Source organism: Sylvia atricapilla, chromosome 3 (assembly GCF_009819655.1).
Source record: "Sylvia atricapilla isolate bSylAtr1 chromosome 3, bSylAtr1.pri, whole genome shotgun sequence".
NCBI classification, from domain to species: domain Eukaryota; kingdom Metazoa; phylum Chordata; class Aves; order Passeriformes; family Sylviidae; genus Sylvia; species Sylvia atricapilla.
The window spans coordinates 61,942,277-61,962,218 of NC_089142.1; positions in this window are offsets into that span (position 1 = coordinate 61,942,277).

The following is a 19,942-nucleotide window of genomic DNA, read 5'->3' on the forward strand; positions in this document are numbered from 1 at the left end:
ATGTGCTTAAAGTAAATCCAGGAGATTCAATGCAAAACCTGCACAGCACATCATATATCTCAGTCTAGTCACTATTTTGGTGGGTTGGGTTTTTTTTTTTTTTTTCAGTTAAAATGCCTGCATGAAAAAATCAGCAGTCTGTGTACTAATTGAGTTTATTACAGTGACAATGTTCCTGTGCCCTTTTCTCAAACACAGATTACACACACTAAACACAGACCCTCAACATATGCTTACTGTAAGGTCAATTTAAGATGAAAATGCTGGATGGCTTGACTTGTTCTGCAATTATTCTTGTGGTCTTTACATATGCTACATCTGTCACGTGTGTTTGCAACTATCTTTAATATGCCTGCTTTTAACTGGCTTTGCAACCACCAGTAGCACCAGGAACGTGGGAGACAGCTTACATTGCGAAATGTTTGCCTTTTGCCCCTGTGATGATTCCTACATGAGATATAATAAGCCAATTTGTTGTGTCTACACAAGTCTTTTCCAAGTGATTGTGCTTGGTGACAAAAACTCCATTTCTAAGAGTTTCTTTAATTTGTGAGTATAGAGGTGGCCTGTACGTATGTATAGGGCTTTAGTAGGCATATGATAGAAGTTAAGGAATTGTCTCTATCTTTTCATACAAGATAGTCTTAAGTGAAGGCAGAACTGGATGAAACTCATCCTTGGGAGCAAAGACCATGAACCACAAGAGTCCCCATAAAGGACAAACTGGCATTCAGGACTGCTGTCTCTCCATTTTGGCAAGTGTCTGCACAAGGTGCCTTAGTGTGATTTTCCCTGAGCTTTAGCAAAAGTGAATGGTCTACTATTGCACCGTGCATTGCTGTGTGTGTTGCAAAATCATGTCCTACAGGCAAGCTTCTCACCCACGGCACATCAGACACCAGTGCACCTCTGCTGTAGGGCAGCCAAGGTGCTCTGGGAGCCTAACACCTCCAAGGTCTGTTCAAGCATACAAATAGCCTACGAGATCTGCTTGCAGGCTGGGCTGCAGGGTGGTGGGAGCAGGGGTAGAACAACAGCTTTCTGAAAACCAGAGAAAATTTCTGCTCTAGTGAGTTTCCTTGGTTTTCTGCATTGTATGAATATTCATTCTGAAGCTGACATGTCGAGTGGAGCTTGGTCAGCAGGAGGCTTAATAAAAAAAAAGCCAAACAATGTTACTATATAAACTGCCTTTTCGGATACCTTCCTGGTGAGTGACATCTCTGAACTGACAGGAGCGCTGCAAAGCGAAGCAGCCGGGATGAATATGCATGGCAGCACACAGCCCCGTGAGCACCCAGTGAGCTGGAGAAAGCCAGTGCAGGCAGATCCTGCTCTGAACTGAAGAACAGTCTTTCTTTTCCCTCATCTCCTGCCAGAATATAAGAAGAGGCTGACACCCTCCCAGAGAAATTAATGGAGTTTCCACATTCATTTTAACAGCAGGAGGTGTTGTCTCTGAAGGCTTGTTTCCATGAGGTGATGAGAAATCTTGCTGCTAAAGTTGCAGAGGAATGTCAGAGTACTTGGCATTTTGCCGTTTCAATCTCTTTCCTTCCCATCTGTTCCTAGAGAAGCAAAAAAGTCTTTGCCTGCTCTGCCAGGGCCTTGGGGGGCAGCTCTGGGCCGTGGGAGGAGGTGGTCCCTGAATATTCTTGTTTCTGGTATAAATACTCTGAGTCCTCTGAGCACATTAGCTCATTAGCAGTAGTCTGCAAGGCAAAGAAAGGCTTGGGAAGAACCTGTGTGCTCATTCTTACTGAAGAGGTATACACTTAAAATCTCTAAAGGGTTACTTTGAAAGAGTGACTCTTAGAAAAGCCAGGTTTTCTGAAGAGCCGGACTTTGACTGAGGCACTTAGATGAAGTGGTCAGAGTTTTCAGAAGTGCTGAGCATTTGTTATCAGCAGAAACTGCTGGTTTCTGGCCACGTGAAAATCTGGCCCTTAAAAACTTAATGACTAACTTAATGATGTCTGGCACTTTACCTCCATTTGTTATTTTCCACAATCTTTCTTTCCTCCACAACATCTTTATTTAGCTAGAAAAAAAAAAAGAGGAAAAGACCAAATGAATTGAAACAATGAGCCAATATTCATGGCTGAAATACCCTGTTCCTTTTTACTGCCAGGAAAAATGTAAATGATAAAGCGGACCAGTTTTGTGACAAAGTTTTTCCTCTCCATTTCATATTTCTTGATGACATTTTAACGCATGGGGCTGGCACAGTGAGACATCTTGGACTAATTTTTAATATTTCAGAAATTTTCCTTGGACTTACAGAAGAGAGGGGGTCTTTTAACTCGGGGGGGGGGGGCGGGGAAGAAAAATCAGAAAGGCAAAGGAACAGAGTACTGCAAGAAGCAGTCCTTCTCCAGCAGAAGATGAGCTAAATAGTCTAATAGTTTTTTTCCATCTGCATTTCCTCTGGCCCTACTGTGAGCTAAAGGGATTCAGATCCCGCTGATCTGGCAGGGTGGGGGGTGAAGGGAACTGGGTGATATCATAAGCCATTTTGCTGCCTGGTCCATCAATTAACACAGGCAGTAGGAAAAAGCTGAGGGAGATAATGCCCCTGCGGTGTTGCCCCTGCTCTGCAGGATCCTGTGAAACGTTTTTGCTGGCTCTCTGCAGAGTTGGATTCCTGCCAGACTGCGGGAGCAAAGGATCAGCCACCGTCTAGAGCATTGCCTTGCACTAACCTGCTGGATTTCCATGCAGAAATCCAAGTGAGAGTTAATGCTGTGTTAGGCAGCCTAAACTTTGGCTTGGTTTGCTCTCTAGCTGCTACTGCACAGCTGTGGGCTGCCTTGGCCGCTGCTGTGAAAGCCACTGGTGGGGCAGTGCTGGCTGGGGGCCTCGGCTGAGTGGGGCAGGTCAGGGAGCCAGTGGAGGCTCCAGGGATGCTGGCCTTGGAGACCAATGCTCTGCTTGAGGCTGCTCTGGCTCGTCAGTGTCCCAGGAGCTCCCAAAAAGCGTTTGGAAATTCTGTATCCTGGAGCTTGCAAAGTTTCCTGGCTCCTGCAGTCTTTATTTTCCAGGAAAGGGGACAAGCTAAACCCTCCAATGGTTTGGGTTCTGGTTTTTTTTTATTTTTTTTTTTTTAATTTAAGGCATTCAGAATAATGCTGATGGCATCAAACATTGCTCCTCCCTGGGGGAATATGAGACAGGAACCAAAAATATGTTGTCACAATGCACACTACCTGAGAATTTCATTAAATTAAAAAGAGCAGTGAATAAGAAATGCCCTGACTGTTTAAAATAGATAGGATGGAGTCTCTTTCCTTCTCTCACTTTAGTCTGTTTGCTCCAGAAACATCGGCTGTGATGATAATTTAGTCATCTGTATTCTGCATGTTTTAATGAGATGCCAGCTCCTGATTTTATACACAAGTTTTATGATAGACTGGTCTATTTCAGCAGAAATTATTGTTTTCAGCTTGGTGCTTGGGGTGCTGAAATTATCAGTGTCAGAGGTGGAGTGATCCTGGCTGGACACTAGGTGCTCACCAACAGCACTCTGTCATTCATTCCCCACCTTAGCTGAGCAGGGGAGGGAAATCATGATGGAAGGCTGTGGGTTGAGATGAGGACAGGGAGACATCCCTCACCAGTGATGGGCAAAACAGACTCAACTTGGGGAAATAGTTTTTATTACCAGTAAAATCAGAGTAAGATACTGAGAAATAAAATTGGATCCCAAAAACGCCCCTCCCCACCCCTCCCTTCTTGCCTGGCTTAATTTATTCCCCATCTTCCCTCCTCTCCCCCAGTGGTGCAGGGGAAATGGGGGCTGTGATCAGTTCATCACACATTGTCTCTGCTGCTCCTTACTCCTCATGGGGAGCACTCCTCACACTCTTGCCCTGCTCCAGTGTGGGTCCCTCCCACAGGGTGCAGTCCCTCAGGAGTAGGCTGCTCCAGGGCTCATTCTCTGTGGGGTCTCAGGTCCAGCCACCAAACCTGCTCCAGCATGGGCTCCTCTCTCCATGGGTCCACCAGGAGCCTGCTCCACTGTGTGCCTCCCAAAGGGTCACAGGCACCTTCAGGCATCCACATGCTCCAGCATGCAGTCCTCCATGGGCTGCAGGTGGATCTCTGCTCCACCACGGACCTCCACATGGGCTGCAGGGGCACAGCTGCTTCCCCGTGGTCTGCTCCATGGGCTGTGGGGCAATCTGAGCTCAGGCACCTGGAGCACCTCCTGCCCCTCCTTCCTCACTGGCCTTGGTGTCTGCAGAGCTCTTTCTCTCACATGTTCTAACTCAGCTCTTCTCCAGCTTCAGCTGGGCAGGTTTCTTCCCCCTTCTTAAATCTGTTATCCCAGAGGCACTTCCACTGCTGCTGATGGGTTCAGTCTGGACCAGCAGCACATCTGTCTTGGAGCCAGCTGGCATTGACTCCATTGGGCATAGGGGAAGCTTCTGGCAGCTTCTCACAGAAGGCAGCCCTGTAGCCCCTCCTGCTACCAAAATCTTCCCTTGCAGATCCAGTACATGTCCCAGTGTTCTAAATAGATGATGCACAATGCGACATCTGAAGAGAAGAGCTCAGAGGGTGCCACATTTTCCAAAAAATTGCCATCATTCAAATGCTATAGGATCTGCAGTTGGAATGAAGGCTGAGGCAGGGGAAGAGGAAACCTTTTTGCATTATAACAAATAAAATGCTACCATGGAGTTTGAAGGTGCAAATCAGGCTATAACAAAACATGAGTGTGCATGCTTTCAACACCAAAATGACTTACTGGCTGCTAATTAAATCTCACTGCAAATGGGATTTCATTTTTATTTTTTGATGGAAAAAGTGGTTTTATTACATTTACTTGGCTGACAGCCAGGAATACAGCTCAATACGAATCAAGCAAAGTTAAAGGCCTTCTGCAGCAACATATGGCTTGTTTGGGAAGTATGAGTCATAAATGGAACCAGATGCAAAAAAAAAAAAAAAAATATATATATATATATAAGAAGGTAGCAACTGTCCTCAGACAGATGCTGCTATTATTTCTGATGTTTCCACCTCATTGTGAAAAATTTTCACATGCATTATGGTGAGCAATATTTTTTCATCATGGATTGCTGCCTGTTTCAGAGCTCTTCAGTGGCAGAGGTCCACTCAGTCTGCTTATGCAGCTACTTCATACCTTATACAAGATGTTTTGCTCTTGCAAGTTATTAAAACATAGCTCCCAGTACTGTTTGTTTCTTCTCCTGGTTTCAGGGTGTTTCTTAACATATGTAGGGTTGGCCTTTAGTTTGTTCTCCAAGTCCTGTGTAAATACAGGCTAATAGAAGTGTGTCCCTGCCTAGGAAGAAACCCTATGGATGCTTTGTAACCGCACCCTGTGCTTATCTGTGGGGAGGGCGTGTGTGCATATGCCTGTACACACACAGCCAACCCAAGTGCCAAGAAAATGACAAGCAAGAGGGGAGGGGAGCCATCAGGGGCTGTTCTTCCAAGAGCTTCGACTGCCAGCAGTGAGGCAGCAGGTAAGCATGGGGACGACCAGAGCAGTGATGGGGGAGTGAGCAGCCTGGATGCATTTTGGCACTTCTAGTAGGGCTCCCAGCTTTCCCTGGTGGCTGCTGCTGTGGGACTGCTGTCAAGGGCTGTCTGCAACCACACAAAGAACTACCTGCCTGTGCACCCATTGCTGCATTGAGTACCCAGAGCGTAGGTGTGGCTCTTGAGCCCTAAATACCATTTTCTTTTTGCCGGAGTCATATTGCACTGTTATTCCTGTTGTTTTTCTCCTAATTTCTCTTGCCCTTCTCTCCCTGTTTCCCATGAAGTATATCAAGAACTTCGTCCAGATTTAGCACATCAGGAGCCCCTTCCTTCCCACATAAAATCCTCTCATACTACAGGTAAAACAGATTATTTGTGTCTCCCTGCTGGGCAAAACCTAACTATCCCTGGTCTAAAAAGAAGTATGCTCAAGTCCTCTGGAAGAAAATGGCCTCGCACCCTTGAACAGTGACACAATGCCCATGGTGCAAGCAGTGCAGGTGCAAACACCAGGTGGTAGGGTAGGCTGTAAATCAATCTCCTTCACTCAGTGGTGTGGACACAGTGGACACCAGATGATGACTAAACAGTGAACACCCCAGTGGAACATGTTGTCCTGTTGCATGTGTTCTCCCAGCCCAGCCCAGTGGGCTCTTCTTGCATCCCACTGCCAATGCTACTTCAGTGTGGGCCTGTTTACAGAGCCCCTACAACAACAGGGATGTCCTGTGGCTCAGCCCTGACATATCTCTTCAGAGGTGTAGTCTTGTGCAGTGGTGGATGAGGCCTTTGAAGAACTTGCAAGGCACCAGATTTGTGCTGTGGCCTCTTCCAGCAGGATGTACAAGAGCTGCCCAGAGCCTTGTTCATGTCCCCCACTGGAAACTCAGTCCTTAAACCACAGCTTGAACCAATGCCCTTTTCTTGGCAGGCATTCTTTGTCCTTATAAAAAAGGCCATTGTATTGACTAAGTGGCTATCTGATACACAGCATCTCACCTTATTTGATCTGCAAGGTTGGTGAGTCACCTGCTTCTCTGAGTGGAAATGTGTTTGAAGTCAGTGGCTGTAGCCTGCCCAAAATGTCCAGTCACAGTCATGCCAGCTCCAGCCTCTCTCACTGCAGTTCAAGCTACTGCCCAGCTACAGCACAGTCTGACATATGAGCAGGCTGGCTGAGCTGAAGAGGGGAAACTGGCTCAACTCAACTCAGGTGTGTGTTTGCTCCCTCTTATCTCAGTAAAAAGTTGAACAACAGGCAAACATTACCTCCCAGGGTTTGCATTACAGCATATGTGCAACCCTTTGCACTTTAGGAATTCAGATTGCATATCTGAGTTGGAAATATTATTTCCTTCTTTTCTACCTTGTTTCTGCTGACGTCTAGTATCATGGCAGAGAAAAAATGGGTGCCAATAATTTTTAGAGTGACATCAAGGACTGAAGCTAAGGAGAGAATTACTTGTAAGGCTGTTGCTTGGTGTTCAAAGAAATCCTCTGGGAAGGTAGAGGGAATTTCAGAAGACTGCACTGGCCTCTGGGAGGAACAAGAATCTGTCACCTTGGTTGGGATCCCAGATTTAAGATGGACAATGAAACAGGCTGTGTAAGCTGAGTGGATAAAAATTTATACCCATGCTAAAAGCAACCTCATGACACACAGTACTGCTTAAAAGCAGACAGATTTTGCAACTCTTTCTCATGCTGATGACATCAATGGGATTACTTAAGTGAACGGGTGTTTATTAAACATGAATAAGAGCCATGCTATGTAGCATTAAATGCACCCCAGTTGGGCTGGGGGTTTGGGAGTTCATGTTTATGACTAATTCTTGGTGCTTGCTAAGAAGAGCTGGGAGTGCCAGCAAAGGAGCTTCCAGCTCCTAGGGGGAAAGGCTTTACTTTCTGTGCATTAATTGTATTCGTCTTGCTCATTGTGAAGGAAAAACTGAGCCCTCCATCATACCCTCCAAAGGCTTCCTACCTCAGGAAGAACTGTGGGAGGTTTTGTGTGCAAATGCTCCATAAGAAGAAAAGACCAAGAGAATGGAAAAAGTCTGTCTCTACAGCAAACTCCCACAGAGAGAAATTTCAAGGGGGTTGGTCCTACCCTGAGAGAGGTATGTGCTTAACACACCCAGAGAGGCCCCATTGATTAAATATATTTTAAATCATCATATGGTCTGTGCCTTAACTTGTAAGCTCTTTTAGTCACAGATTTTGTCTGCCTCTTTGGCCAAGATTCTGTTTCAGACAGAGCATCCTTCCAAGCACAACACTTGTGGCAGTGTAATGGGTAACCCTATTTCTTAAGCACAGGAAACCCAGCAGTTTTTCCATGCTCGAGGGTTAGATAACCCTTTAGCACGCACTGGAGGCCAGATTTCCTCATGGAGCATGTGTCCTGGCCACTGGGGAGAGTAAGCCTGTCCCTAGCACACAGGCAACCCTCTAGAGTGCCTCATCTCTGCTGGTGTAGATCCAGTAACAGAGATACCCTGATTTAATTCTACAGGGGATTTGGCTTTTAATTTTGCATGATTTTCATGAGCAGCTGGATGGAAAAAGAAATGCCTGGAGCTGAGTTTTGCTTTGACTTTCTGTGGTTTTCAGGTGAGTACAAAATGTATTAACAGCAATCAAAAACAGATCTGTACTTTTGCAGACCAAATATATATGTCCTTAGACTATATATGGCTACAATAAACTGTAGACAGTTGTATTTAGAAATCTGTTTGTTCTACCTCACTGAATGTACACTTGTGATGATGAGTTGCTATCATAACCCTCAGTGCTGCACACTCACAGTGCCACAGCAAGTTTAAGATTTAAAAAAATTTCCTGTTGTCTTAGTGGTACAATTTTTCATGGTTGCCCTTCATCACCAGTCTAGAGACAGCTTACTGGTGGCTGACAACAACATGGAAGGGAAATCCACCAGCTTTGGACTGTTTGCTCCCATCAGCACAGAAACTGGAAGCTGTTACAGGTGGGGGGACAAAGCCCTAGGCAACAAACTCCCAGGCCAGAGGAAAGCTTGAAAAAGGACAAAGTTCACAGTATTCCGAGGGTCAGGGGTAGGTCACTGGTCTTTTTAAAGTGCAAATTGATAACCAAAAGAGGGAGAGACAATAGTAAAGGAAAGTGCAAAAAGCCCTAAAAAGGCTGGAAGTATCTTTTCTTGTAGCAGGTAACACTTCCTGGTACATGATCATTTTGTGATGTTCACATTCAGGCGTCTGTCCCTCCCAGGAACAACAAAATTACAGAAGGTCTATGTGGAGACCGAGTTCAAATAGCAAAACTTGAAAAGAGATATTTTAACAAAAAGCTGTATGTAAGCACCTGGCTGCTGCTGAGAATGAATCCAGCTAGAACATTTGGAAGCCACTTCTAGCTTGTAGTGAATTGCTTTTTGGAACCTTCAGATATATTGAATGTTCCTGAAGGAACTCAACTACACAAAAGCAAGAAAACATCCTAGCTGTTGTTTAGAATTTAATTTAAGACTTATTCACTAGCAGAAGAACTAAAATTTCAAGGATAAAATGAGATATGTGCAACAGGAGCAAAATAGAAAATTCAGCCTTTAGTTTTATATATTCTGAGTGAGAAGATGAATTAATTTAAAAGAATATCCTAAAGTATCCATGCCATGGACTTTGCTCTCTCATGGAATTCTTGATATCATGAGAGGATAGGTTGCTTCCATGGTACTGAATATTTATTTTTCTGGATTCTTCTCTGCACTGTACTTGTGGCACATTAGTATCCAGGGCATTCTACTGAGCCAAGCAAGGTATATTAGTCAGGACATACAAGAGATTAAGTACTGTAATATTTTGTTGTGCTGGAGGCAGCTGGTGTCTTGTGGCAGATGTGATGATTTGGGGGGGTTGTGTAAGCAAATTTTACTGGTTATGGATTTTGTAAATTTGTGTGATACGGAGAACTCTGTTGTATCTGAAGGCTGGTCTTTGTGCCCACTACCTTTCACCCTCTAACTCAGACCAGCTAGCGTTCCTAGGAGGAGCTGGCACATGCTTACACTGATAATTAGTGATGCCTTGCAATGCACACATGCTGAGCAATGGCAAGTCAAACTGGTTCATCGCTGCATAACTCAGTTTGGCAATGCTGTCACCTGGCAAGGGTCTGTTGTCGTCAAACGAGGTGAATCAGAAACTGATCTGACAAAGGAGGGAGAATTTACCCTCTTGAATCATGTTAAGACTCGACCAGCTCATACAGCTGAGGAACAGCCTGCAGGGGGAAATCCTTAAGACAGGGAAATCCCAGCACTGCTAAATGCACATGAATTACCAAGGACACCCAAGATAGAGCGTGAGACAAGAAGCTAGAGACAAAAGCTGTTTAGTGAAGATGTATGTCCTTGGAATTTAATTGAAGCTTAAAATAAAATGTAAACAAAGCCACAGGAAAATTATGTACATGTATCTGCTAATTTTTGCATGTTTGGTTACACACCATACTTGTGTTCATGAATAGTTCATACATAAACCAAAATGTTCCCTTCTCCTCTAAAACTCTGGGAAAGTGAAACTCTTTGAGGTCTTTCTGGTCCCCAGGAAAAGGTAGTTTTCCTGTGGGTTTTTCACTTCTCATGAAACAGTGCTGGGTGGAATATTATCCATTTTAGCATAGATTTCCAGGATAAACAGACTCTGGACAACTGTTAGGTGTTCAGCTAGATTTTGCTTTTCAGAGCAAAGGCAGTGAGAATGGGATGAGTGGAGTTGCCATGAATATGTGCAATGCACCAGTGCATCCCTGCAGCAGCCCAGTGGAAGGAGCCCCTGGTTAGACAGCAGCTCATAACTGTACACTTGGCAAGGGCAACTTTCAATCAAATAAACATGAGGGAAAGAAGGATCCAAAATTGTGCTGTCATATTGTGAAGACTTTATTTTTTAATCTATATTTGCTCAGTAAATCCTTGGAAATTTGCAATACTTCAGAAACTTGAAGCAAGTGTATGGATCAGTTGGGTGAAATGAGGAAAAAAAAGACCATAAAGGGACTTCCATAAGGTTGAGGATGTTTGCAACAGAACATCCCAAAGGCTTTGTGAATGCTACTTGAGGGAACTGCACCCCAATACAATGGGCAAAGAAGGATGATGTAAGATGCTCTGAGGATGAGAATCTGAGGACTGAAATGCAGTAGTAACACCTGGGAATTGCACAGGAATATGAGTACTGGCTCACCTATGACATAACTATAGTGACAAGTGTCATGCAGAGCAATACTGGAAGATAAGAGACCCAGAATAAGTCTCCAATTAAGCCTTAGGTGCAGAATGTCACATGGAGTTGTGCATCTATTCAGATCTGGAGAAATTGTAGAAATTTAGAAAGTGGCGTTTTGAAGCTTGAAAAATAATGTCTAAATAACTGGGAGAGCAGATTCTTTTGCTGTTGATTCATGTCTTAAATGCCAGAAAAGAGGATTTCTGTGTGAAAACATCAAGCAAATAATTTGTAGGCAAATGGTGTGCTGTGGAAAAATGGCTTTGCCTTAGAAAGCAGAAGATTAAATTGATTGTATATTGAAGTAGCATTCTATCAAAGAGGAGAAAAAGGAAAAAGCAGTCATCAACTGAATCTGATTTTGAAGTCCAGGTTAGGATAGATTTAAAATTTTATCTATTAGAGGGTCTCACTGGTTATGGATTCCTCCTTGTTTCTGCAATATCTTTGATCCACACAAGCATTTTATGTGCTTTATTAAAAAAAAAAAAAAAAAAAAAAAAAAAAAAAAAAAAAAAAAAACCCAAAACAAAACTATGACAAACCCAAAAGAAAAAGTGAGCCAGTAGATTTGGTAGATCACCATTTATAAGACAGCCACAAAGTTCAAAGAGATGAAAATGTCTCTCTTTGAAATGGGAAGTGGCCTAACTTCACCCTGTCCCTCAGCTTCCCTCAGCATTCTGCTTAAAAAGCTCCCAACGACCACAGACTTGAAGCAGTCACTTAGTGATTTGCCATCACATGAAGAACTGTGTAAAATGCAGGCAGGGTAAAGAGCATTGGCACAGCAGAGGTGATGTTTGTGTTACAGAAAAGGATACATGTAAGACAAGAGTGGCCCTTGTGCAGCAGTATCTCAGGGGATCATCAATGGATCATGGTTTTGCTTTGGTTTCTTTTGGTTTTGACCTTTGCTTGATTGAGGCAGAAATAGGCAATCAATATTTGCTGTCAGCAGCCAACTACTTACAAAATGGTTGGAAGTTTTTCCACAAAGGATATGCGAGACTCCGAGAGTAATAAAATTTTTGACCAGCTCTGATAAAGGCATTTGCAGAGATGGTTTTGAACTTACAGTTATTTCATGAGTTTACAAGGAATTGGCAGCCCACTGACTGCAGCATCTCACGGGATGGGGGAAGAGTCCTTTGAGGCTTATCTATCTTCAGAGTGAGCCACTGTGGTTTTGGGACTGGACACGTCCCATTTCTTCTCATAAGTTACAAGGCTTTCTGGATTGTTCCTTCCTCATTCGGTGAAACAGATCTTTGCACTTTCTTTGTAAATGAAACAGTCAATGCTCACGAAGCAGTTGCCTTTTGCCAACCAGTCATCCTAGTCGAAGCTCCCTGCCTGGCTCCAGGCACTAACTACCCAGGGCAGAGCAGAGCCCCTACAGGGTGGTAGCGGTGAGGTTGGCTTGTGAAAGCCTGCTTAATAATTGGGCTACTCCAAGGAATGCATTTCCTTGAATGCACTCCTAAGGTCCCTTCCATAGGAGGAAAAGGTTTTCCCCAGCCGCCTAAATACCCCTGAAATAAAATTACCTGGTGTTCCCAGACCAACAGTGCAGCCTGCTGGCCATTTCACTCTAGTTGGCTCATTGAGTCTCCAGCAAAATTCAGTCTCCAGCGGGAACCTCATCAGATCCATGCAGACGTGCTTGGTTTCAATGCAACGTTTTTAGCAGCAGAGCCATAAAACCCACGGAGGGTGGCTTAAATACCTCTGACTTGTGGCAGACCCCATATATCTTCACAGAGAATTTGCAGTTACTATAGCAAAACAAGCCACTTAAGCTGCCTTAAGTTATTTCTTGGAATTTCCTTTGATTTATTCATGGCTGGAGGATTTGCAATTCAGAGTTTTGGCCGCTTTTCAACAGTTTCTCAAAGGGAGAGGTGCATTCCACAACCTTTAAATAAGCTGGGACCATCTTGTCGGATGTGTTTTCTACATCTGACCACATTCCTTATAGTTAACAAAAAATTCTTGCAATTATTTCCACTTTCTAGGCAATCTAATTTTTTCCTTAGACCTGTCCTTAGAGCTAAAAAAAAAAAGGTTTTTATCACAGAATCACAGAATTACTAGGTTGGAAGAAACCTTCAAGATTATCAAGTCCAACCCATTATCTTCTAGTTGATATAAATACACGAGCATATAGGACAGGTTTTATAAAAAATGATAATTCTTAGTATACAACCAAGAAAAGTATTCTCTGACATAATAATTAATAGTCTCTTGTTGTGGCTTAGGGTCAACATTCCTTCTCTAGGTAAAATATTTTCTTCCTGGTACTCCTTCAACAGTGTGTTTATCAAAAAATGACAAAACCGTAAAAAAAAGCAATGTGAAACACTACGTTATTTTCAATGGAAATGATTGCATTCCTGAAATTTGGCTTGGGCTAAATATAACTGTTCATACTGATCAGAAAACATACATGAAAATATTTCAGCGGTGCTTATATTCATAGTGATGTCCTCCGTTAACCTAGTATTTAATTCTGTTGCTTCTCATTAACTGTTGTGTAAATAAGAATATAAATATATCTCAGTTCCTGTGCTTGTTTCTTGAAATATAATCTCACCTCAATTTATTTTTAGAAATAGTAATAAAAAAAGAACCTCATAAAAGTATTTTCAAAGATTCTAGCCCTGTGCTTACAAATTGTGAAGGAACTTGGTCAGGACAGCATCCTAAATCTCTTCAAACACCTCCTGCAAAAGCATGTTTATCCGAACTAAGAGGTTCCTGACCCAGCCAAGCACTTGGCTGCTTATTTAGCTTTAAGCTTCTGCCTGAGAGGCTCACTGAGCTATCTTCCCCCTCCTCTGAAGGGTGCTGGATGGGCTCGGGGGAGTAACAGGCATAATTTTTTGAGTCAAGAAAGTTTAACACACTGTGGAGGAGGAGAAATGTGGGAGGAATATGAACTGATTTCAACTTATTGGCCTCAAAGAAATGAGGAATGAAGTCTGAAATTGTGCTGCTCCTTTCCCCTCCTAATGAAAGAGAGGGCATCCCGCTGCTCAAGAGATCTCCTTGCCTGTGAAGAAAACTCTCTGGGTCCATCTCATCCAGCCCCCATTTCTTCCTCTGCATTGAGTAAAGACACAGGCCATCCAGTTTATTTATTTATTTTGTTTATTTCTTTATTTATTATTCAAAATTTATTATTTCCTTTCCATTAATTTATCTGTTTATTAGATTTTTTCCCCCTGTATAGACGTTCAGGAATTGAAATAGTGAAGTAACCTTTGGACTTGAAAATGTACAGAGGCAAAAGAGGCAGTTGGTATCATTGGAAATCACCCTGTAATTACAACTTGAAACACTTGTTATGATTGGGCTTTGGCTTGCAGGAGCTAGCATAACCCCCTAGGCTGAAAGATAAAGGTCTGCTGACGTTAAATGAGGGTTGCAAATTAATGTAATGAATGACTTTTAATAATAACCTTTTGGAGGTTGTTCAGTGTTGTTAGCAATAACTCATAGAATCACAGAGTCCATAAGGTTGGAAAAGACTTTCAAGATCATCAAGTCCAATCTTTGACCAAACACCACCATGTCAACTAAGCCACAGCACTCAGTGCCATGTCCAATTGCTTCATGACCACCTCCAGGGTGCCACTACCTTCCTGGGCAGCCCATTCCAGTACCTCACCATCCTTTCAGTGAAGGATCTTCCTGATGTCCAACCCAAATCTCCCCTGGAGCATCTTGAGGCCATTTGATTTTGTCCTATCTCTGGTTGCCTGGGAGAAGTGACAGATCTCCACCTAGCTACAGCTCACTTTCAGGTGGTAGTAGAGAGTGGTAAGATCTCCCCATAACTTGCTTTTACCCAGGCTAAACAACCCCAGCTCCCTCAGTCACTTCTCATAGGACTGACTCTCTAAACCTTTCACTGGTCCTGACGAGGGTTTGCTGTGCCAGCCTGAAGGACTGAAGGATGGGGACAGGCACCATCAGGCAAAGTAAGTGGGAGTGTGCTCAGTTTTTCAGAAAATCTCCATATTCTGTGTGTGGTTGCTGTCAGTCCTTTCACGACTCATAATTTCAAGATCAGAGATTCGTAACTTTATGTCCAGAGATGTGAACTGAGTGACTTTAGACACTGATGTATTGTTAGGTCAGGCCTTATTGAGACATACCCCGAGTTCTGAGGGTGATCCTATACCCTCCCTTTAACAGCCAGGGAAAGAGATGAAATGATCAGAAGCTGTAACTGTGTTTCAGGGCCAAACGTATCTCTTTTAAGGTTCTTCTTCAGGAGAGGTGTCTTCCTCTGCTCACACCCCAAAAGGCTGCAAAGGAAAATGATGACAGAAACCAGAGAAAGCAATAACAGAGAGCAGTAAAGAGGGAAGAGTATGGAAAAGCAGAAAATAGTCTCTTCTGGGTGTGCTCAGGGCCCCTTTTAATTATTTGGCACTTGGCTTAAATTTAAATATACCCGAGGCATTGTGTGCAAGAAGAGACTGGATGCCTTACTTGGCAAGGCGAGCACAGTGTTTGTGGCTACAGTAAAGGGGGAAGGAAAAGCATAGCCCGGGCTGAAGCAGTAGATAGAAAACCCTCAGACATCCTCGTTGTGCTGATTAATATCTTGAATCATTGCCTTTGAGGGAGGTGAGAGTTTCCTCAGTATGGTGGAATTAGATGAGCTCCTTTAATGAGGTTAGATACCAGAGGCATTGCACAGTACCATGAAATTCCCTGAGGGGGAAAAAAAAAAAAAAAAAGAAGGCTACCTTTTCCCTGCTGAGAACCGAGCTCTAGCTGGGGCTAATATGTGTTGAAACAGTAGGCTCTGAGAGCTACTAAAGCTATCCTACCTACTGCAACTGGAATTGGCGGACGGATGGGAAGAGCTGCCACGCTGTGTAGCTGCCCTGCTCCCCAGCAGATCTCTCTGTCCCTAGACCCTTGGGCAGCCCTCAGGCTCTGTCGCTGAGAGGTCCCTGTCCCGCCTGTGGCAGGCTGGCCCAGAGAGGCGGCTGGGCAGGGCTGGGAGGCTGGGAGGTAAGGAGAATGCAATGTGAAACCTCCCCCAGACAGCGAGGCGGGCAGGCGGAGGGGAATGAGGACACAGGCAAATGAAAAAAAAAAAAAAAAGGGAAAGAAATCAGGCTGTCTCTTTATCTCCTTTCAACAGACATCTGTTACACAATGTGTGTCTTTCTGCTGCTTTATTTAGCATGCCTTAAGTTTTCCTGCTTCCTGCAAGCACTGGCCGGGACAAGGCGTTGAGATGAAGCAAGCGTCGGCTCTGCTTCAGGAGCTAAACCCACTGAAGGAAAGGTGAAGGTGTAACCTACACAAACCCCATGACTGCCGATCTCTGTCCTCTGACTAATGGAAAAACCCCCAATCTGTTCCGGCTTGGAAGCCACTTGAGCCCAGGCTGGGTCCCAGGGGCCTTGGTGAGTGAGTTTCAACACCAGAGGCAGGGCAGGTTGCTCCGAATGACACTGTCAGAGCTAAGAAAGCAGAGCTGTCCATTTGCAGCCAAACCTGTTGAACACCCTCAACGACCAGCTGGGCAAACAGGTTGTTGCCAGCTTCAGGCGACCACTGTGGAGGGCTGACCCCTAAACCAAAGCATTATTTGTCAGGCTGCTTCACTGAAAATCTCTTTGAACTATTCAACAAAAACAATAGAGAAAGATAAGATTGGAGATTTCACTTTGCATAGAATGACCTGACTGTACTCAGGTTGAGTTTTGCTTTTTCATTTTTTTATTGAATTCTATCGCAAGAATTTGCAGCTCTTGGTATAATTTTTGTAATAGTTTGGAATGTGTTTAGAAGCTTAAGATTCTCTTCATTACCACCTTTCCCTTGTTGAAAGTGCCAGACTCTTTTTTGCACAAAATACGTATTAATAGGCTCAGGGCTGCTATAGTGATAATAAAACAAAAATGCAGTGCAGCTAGCACCCTGCTGCAGAGGAGCAGGGAATCCAGTCACCAAACCTGTCTCGCCAAACCGAAGAGGCTCTCAGGAGCTCTCTCCTGCTCCTGCCTGCAACAGAGCTCAAACCAGCAGCAGATGCCCCAAGGGTAACCAGTCCAGCTGAAGCTGCAAAGAAATTTAGCCAAAAAAACCTAGCCAAAGAGCTGAGATCCAAATGTAGTTCTGGTCCTTTTGAAAGCGCAGAGTGAAGTGTTTAGGTTCAGAGTTCTGGGTAGCTGCAGAACTGAAGAAGTTCAAAGCTCAATGAAGTTCTTGGCAATGAGAGGGGAAGTTGGTCCTGGGATATCAAATGTGGAGGCACCACAACTTCCAGTAAAAACACCCCTAAGCTATTTCAGCCTTTCTTTGGTGAAGTGAACATTTCTCTGGTCCCTTTAATGCAATCATCGCCCCTACTACCTTTCAAGATAATAGTTATGAATGCCTCCTTTGTTACAAGACGAATGCTGCCCTGTGTGTGTGGGAGGTGGGTGTTACGATAGGCATCATACAGCAGTATTCTGGTATTTTAATAAATGAGCTTCTGCTGGAAGTGACATTACTTGAGTGTAAAACCAGGCGTATCTGTCTCCTTAGTAGGATACAGGGTATTTTGTGGGGGTGTGAAGCAATTTTCTTTGAATAATTGAATTAATTAATTACAAGTTACATAAATGTATAAAGCTCCAATTGCCCATAGTATCTGTGTACCATTCACAGAACTCTATGCAGTATTTTCTTCTGATTACATGAACATGCTATTCGGAATATGCCAAACAACCTTCCTTTCTCCTTTTTTATAGTTCCCTGAGAACTACTTCTGTAACACCCATGAGATGTGAAGAACAACCAGAGACCTCCTACAGGGAACAATCTGCCACCAGAAGAGCTGTGCATTTCACTGATTTTTTTGGCTCAGATGCCAACTCACACCCTCATTCTAAGACAAAAAGAAACTTTTTAAAAATTATAAAAACTTTGTTTCTTGATGAAGCAAATCTCAGAACATCTAAAGCATTCAAAAAATTTTGATTGAGGTCCTTGCAGACCAAAAAAAGAAATGTTAGATTTACAAAAGCTGCTATGGGAGGATATATTATCCAGTAGCATCCAGTATGCATCAAGCTTTAGGAGAACTAGTTCAGTTTCCATCTCTGAAGAAGTCTGAGAGTAATAGGACAGTATTTTCACTAGCAGCATGCAAGCTGATTGTGCACGTGCAAGGCTTGAAGCATTGCTTCTTGTTCTCTCCTGATGAGACAGCCACTCTGTGCAGCATTTTACATTCACTGCCACATGCTCTAGAAGCCAGACAGCCACTTCCCAGAAGTATGAATCATTTTCACATTTGTTTTCTGCTTCAGCTCCTGTTAAAAGTACTTTATTCCAAGGAGAATGGCTTTAAGTGGAATACCTAAGGAGATTCAGCAACTGCATCGGGATTTGTAGGACATTAATCTGCAAGGTTGATCTGCCTCTAATGGATACACCAGAGCTTTGAGTGGGCACCCAGTGCTCCCCAGCAGTGTCCAAGCCACTGAGCAACCCTGTACCCCTGGTAGCACCTTGCAAGCATCTCAGGGTGCTGAGAACAAGAGTGAGAATAATGCCCAGGGGACTGGAACACTCACCTGGGAAGTGCAGCCACAGTGCTGCAGGCCTGAAGCTTGATGTCTTGTGCTGTCCAAGGTTTCAGTCACCATAATAACTTGGGAACGTGGTGCATCTGAACAGAACAGTCCGTGCTGGTGGACAAATGTGTCTGAGGTGGAGCTGGGCTGCCAATACACCTTTTCCATTCCTGCTCTCTCTTCCCGGGGTTTACAAAACAGGATCATAGCAGCACTAAGCAAAGCTGGCTGCTTTGGTTTGAGGAGTCTTCAGATGAACTCTGGGAACCCAAACAAGAATCTTGTTCAGGTTTATTGAGGAAAGTGAGAAATTGCCAGGAACACTGATGATGGGAAGCCCCACTCTCTTCCTTTCTTCTGCTCTTTAGCTGTGTAGAATAAATGCAGTAAGAGTGAAGTACAAGCTTGCAGTACCAAGCTGTGTATCAATCATTTTTTTGCTGCTCTCTGGGCTGTAGAAATAGTGATGATTTAGCTTTAACTACTCAATTTTTTTTCAAGTTCTTTTGACATTCTTTTCATTTTGCTACTCTCTGTTTAAAAGCACTGAATTTTTCCAAGATCCTATGGAAATTTCCAAGAAGTACTGTTTTGCTTTGGGTTTCAGTGGTGCCACTTGTGACAATGTTTAGATTTTTATTTCAATTGCACCTCTGAGTCACAGAGCTGCATTTCTTCCTTCTTTTCTTTCCCTTCAGAAAACTGTTTCAAATCCCTCCCTGTAAAAGTGCTTTGGCAATAATAATAACTGGAATCTTAACAATTAATGGAGCTGTTTCAGTGTCTCTATTAGGAAACTTATATTCACTGGATCATGTTTTGATTATGATTTGGAAATAAGCAGGTATGAATGTGCAATGCTGTTTGCTTGTGACTTTGTCTTTTGGTGTATTTTAAAATCATAATGTCCCTAGTGCTGGCTATCCAAGAACAGTTAAACTTCATCCCTTCAGGTGGTTCTGATGATACCAAATGTCACTCAGCTGCCTAATAAAGTCAGTGAAATGTGGAGCAAACCAGTCAGTAGCCTGGGGAAGTACCCCTTTCTGTGTGGCTTCGTGTTCCTTGGCAATTTTATATGCCTGCATACATTATCCTTGTAAGTGTGATCTGATGTGTAGGTGGTCCCTATTTCTGACACATTACATTTATCTGCATCTCTGGAGAAGCTTAAAAAGTCAAGCCTTTTTTACAGTCAGAATATTACCATGAATATGATGTATTCTGGGGACTGCATTCTGCATCCCAAGCATTCAGCTAATCAGAGCTGCAGCTCCAGCTGGCCTTTTTTTGCCAGTGAAATAAAGTGGAGCTATATAGGGAGAACACGTGAAGGCGTGCAGTAAATTTTTATGAGCCTGAGAATGGAATGACCACATTGCTCAAGACTCACCAGCAGAGAGCTATGAAAGGCTTAACCAAATAAGTGGCAATTAAAACTTAATAGTGTTTCACATTGTCATGTGATTGTGCCCTGTGTGTCATTTTTGTCTCGTTTACATCTGCACTGGTGAAACTGAGGACACGTTGCTGTGCCGGCACCCAAAAGGCATGGTTTCT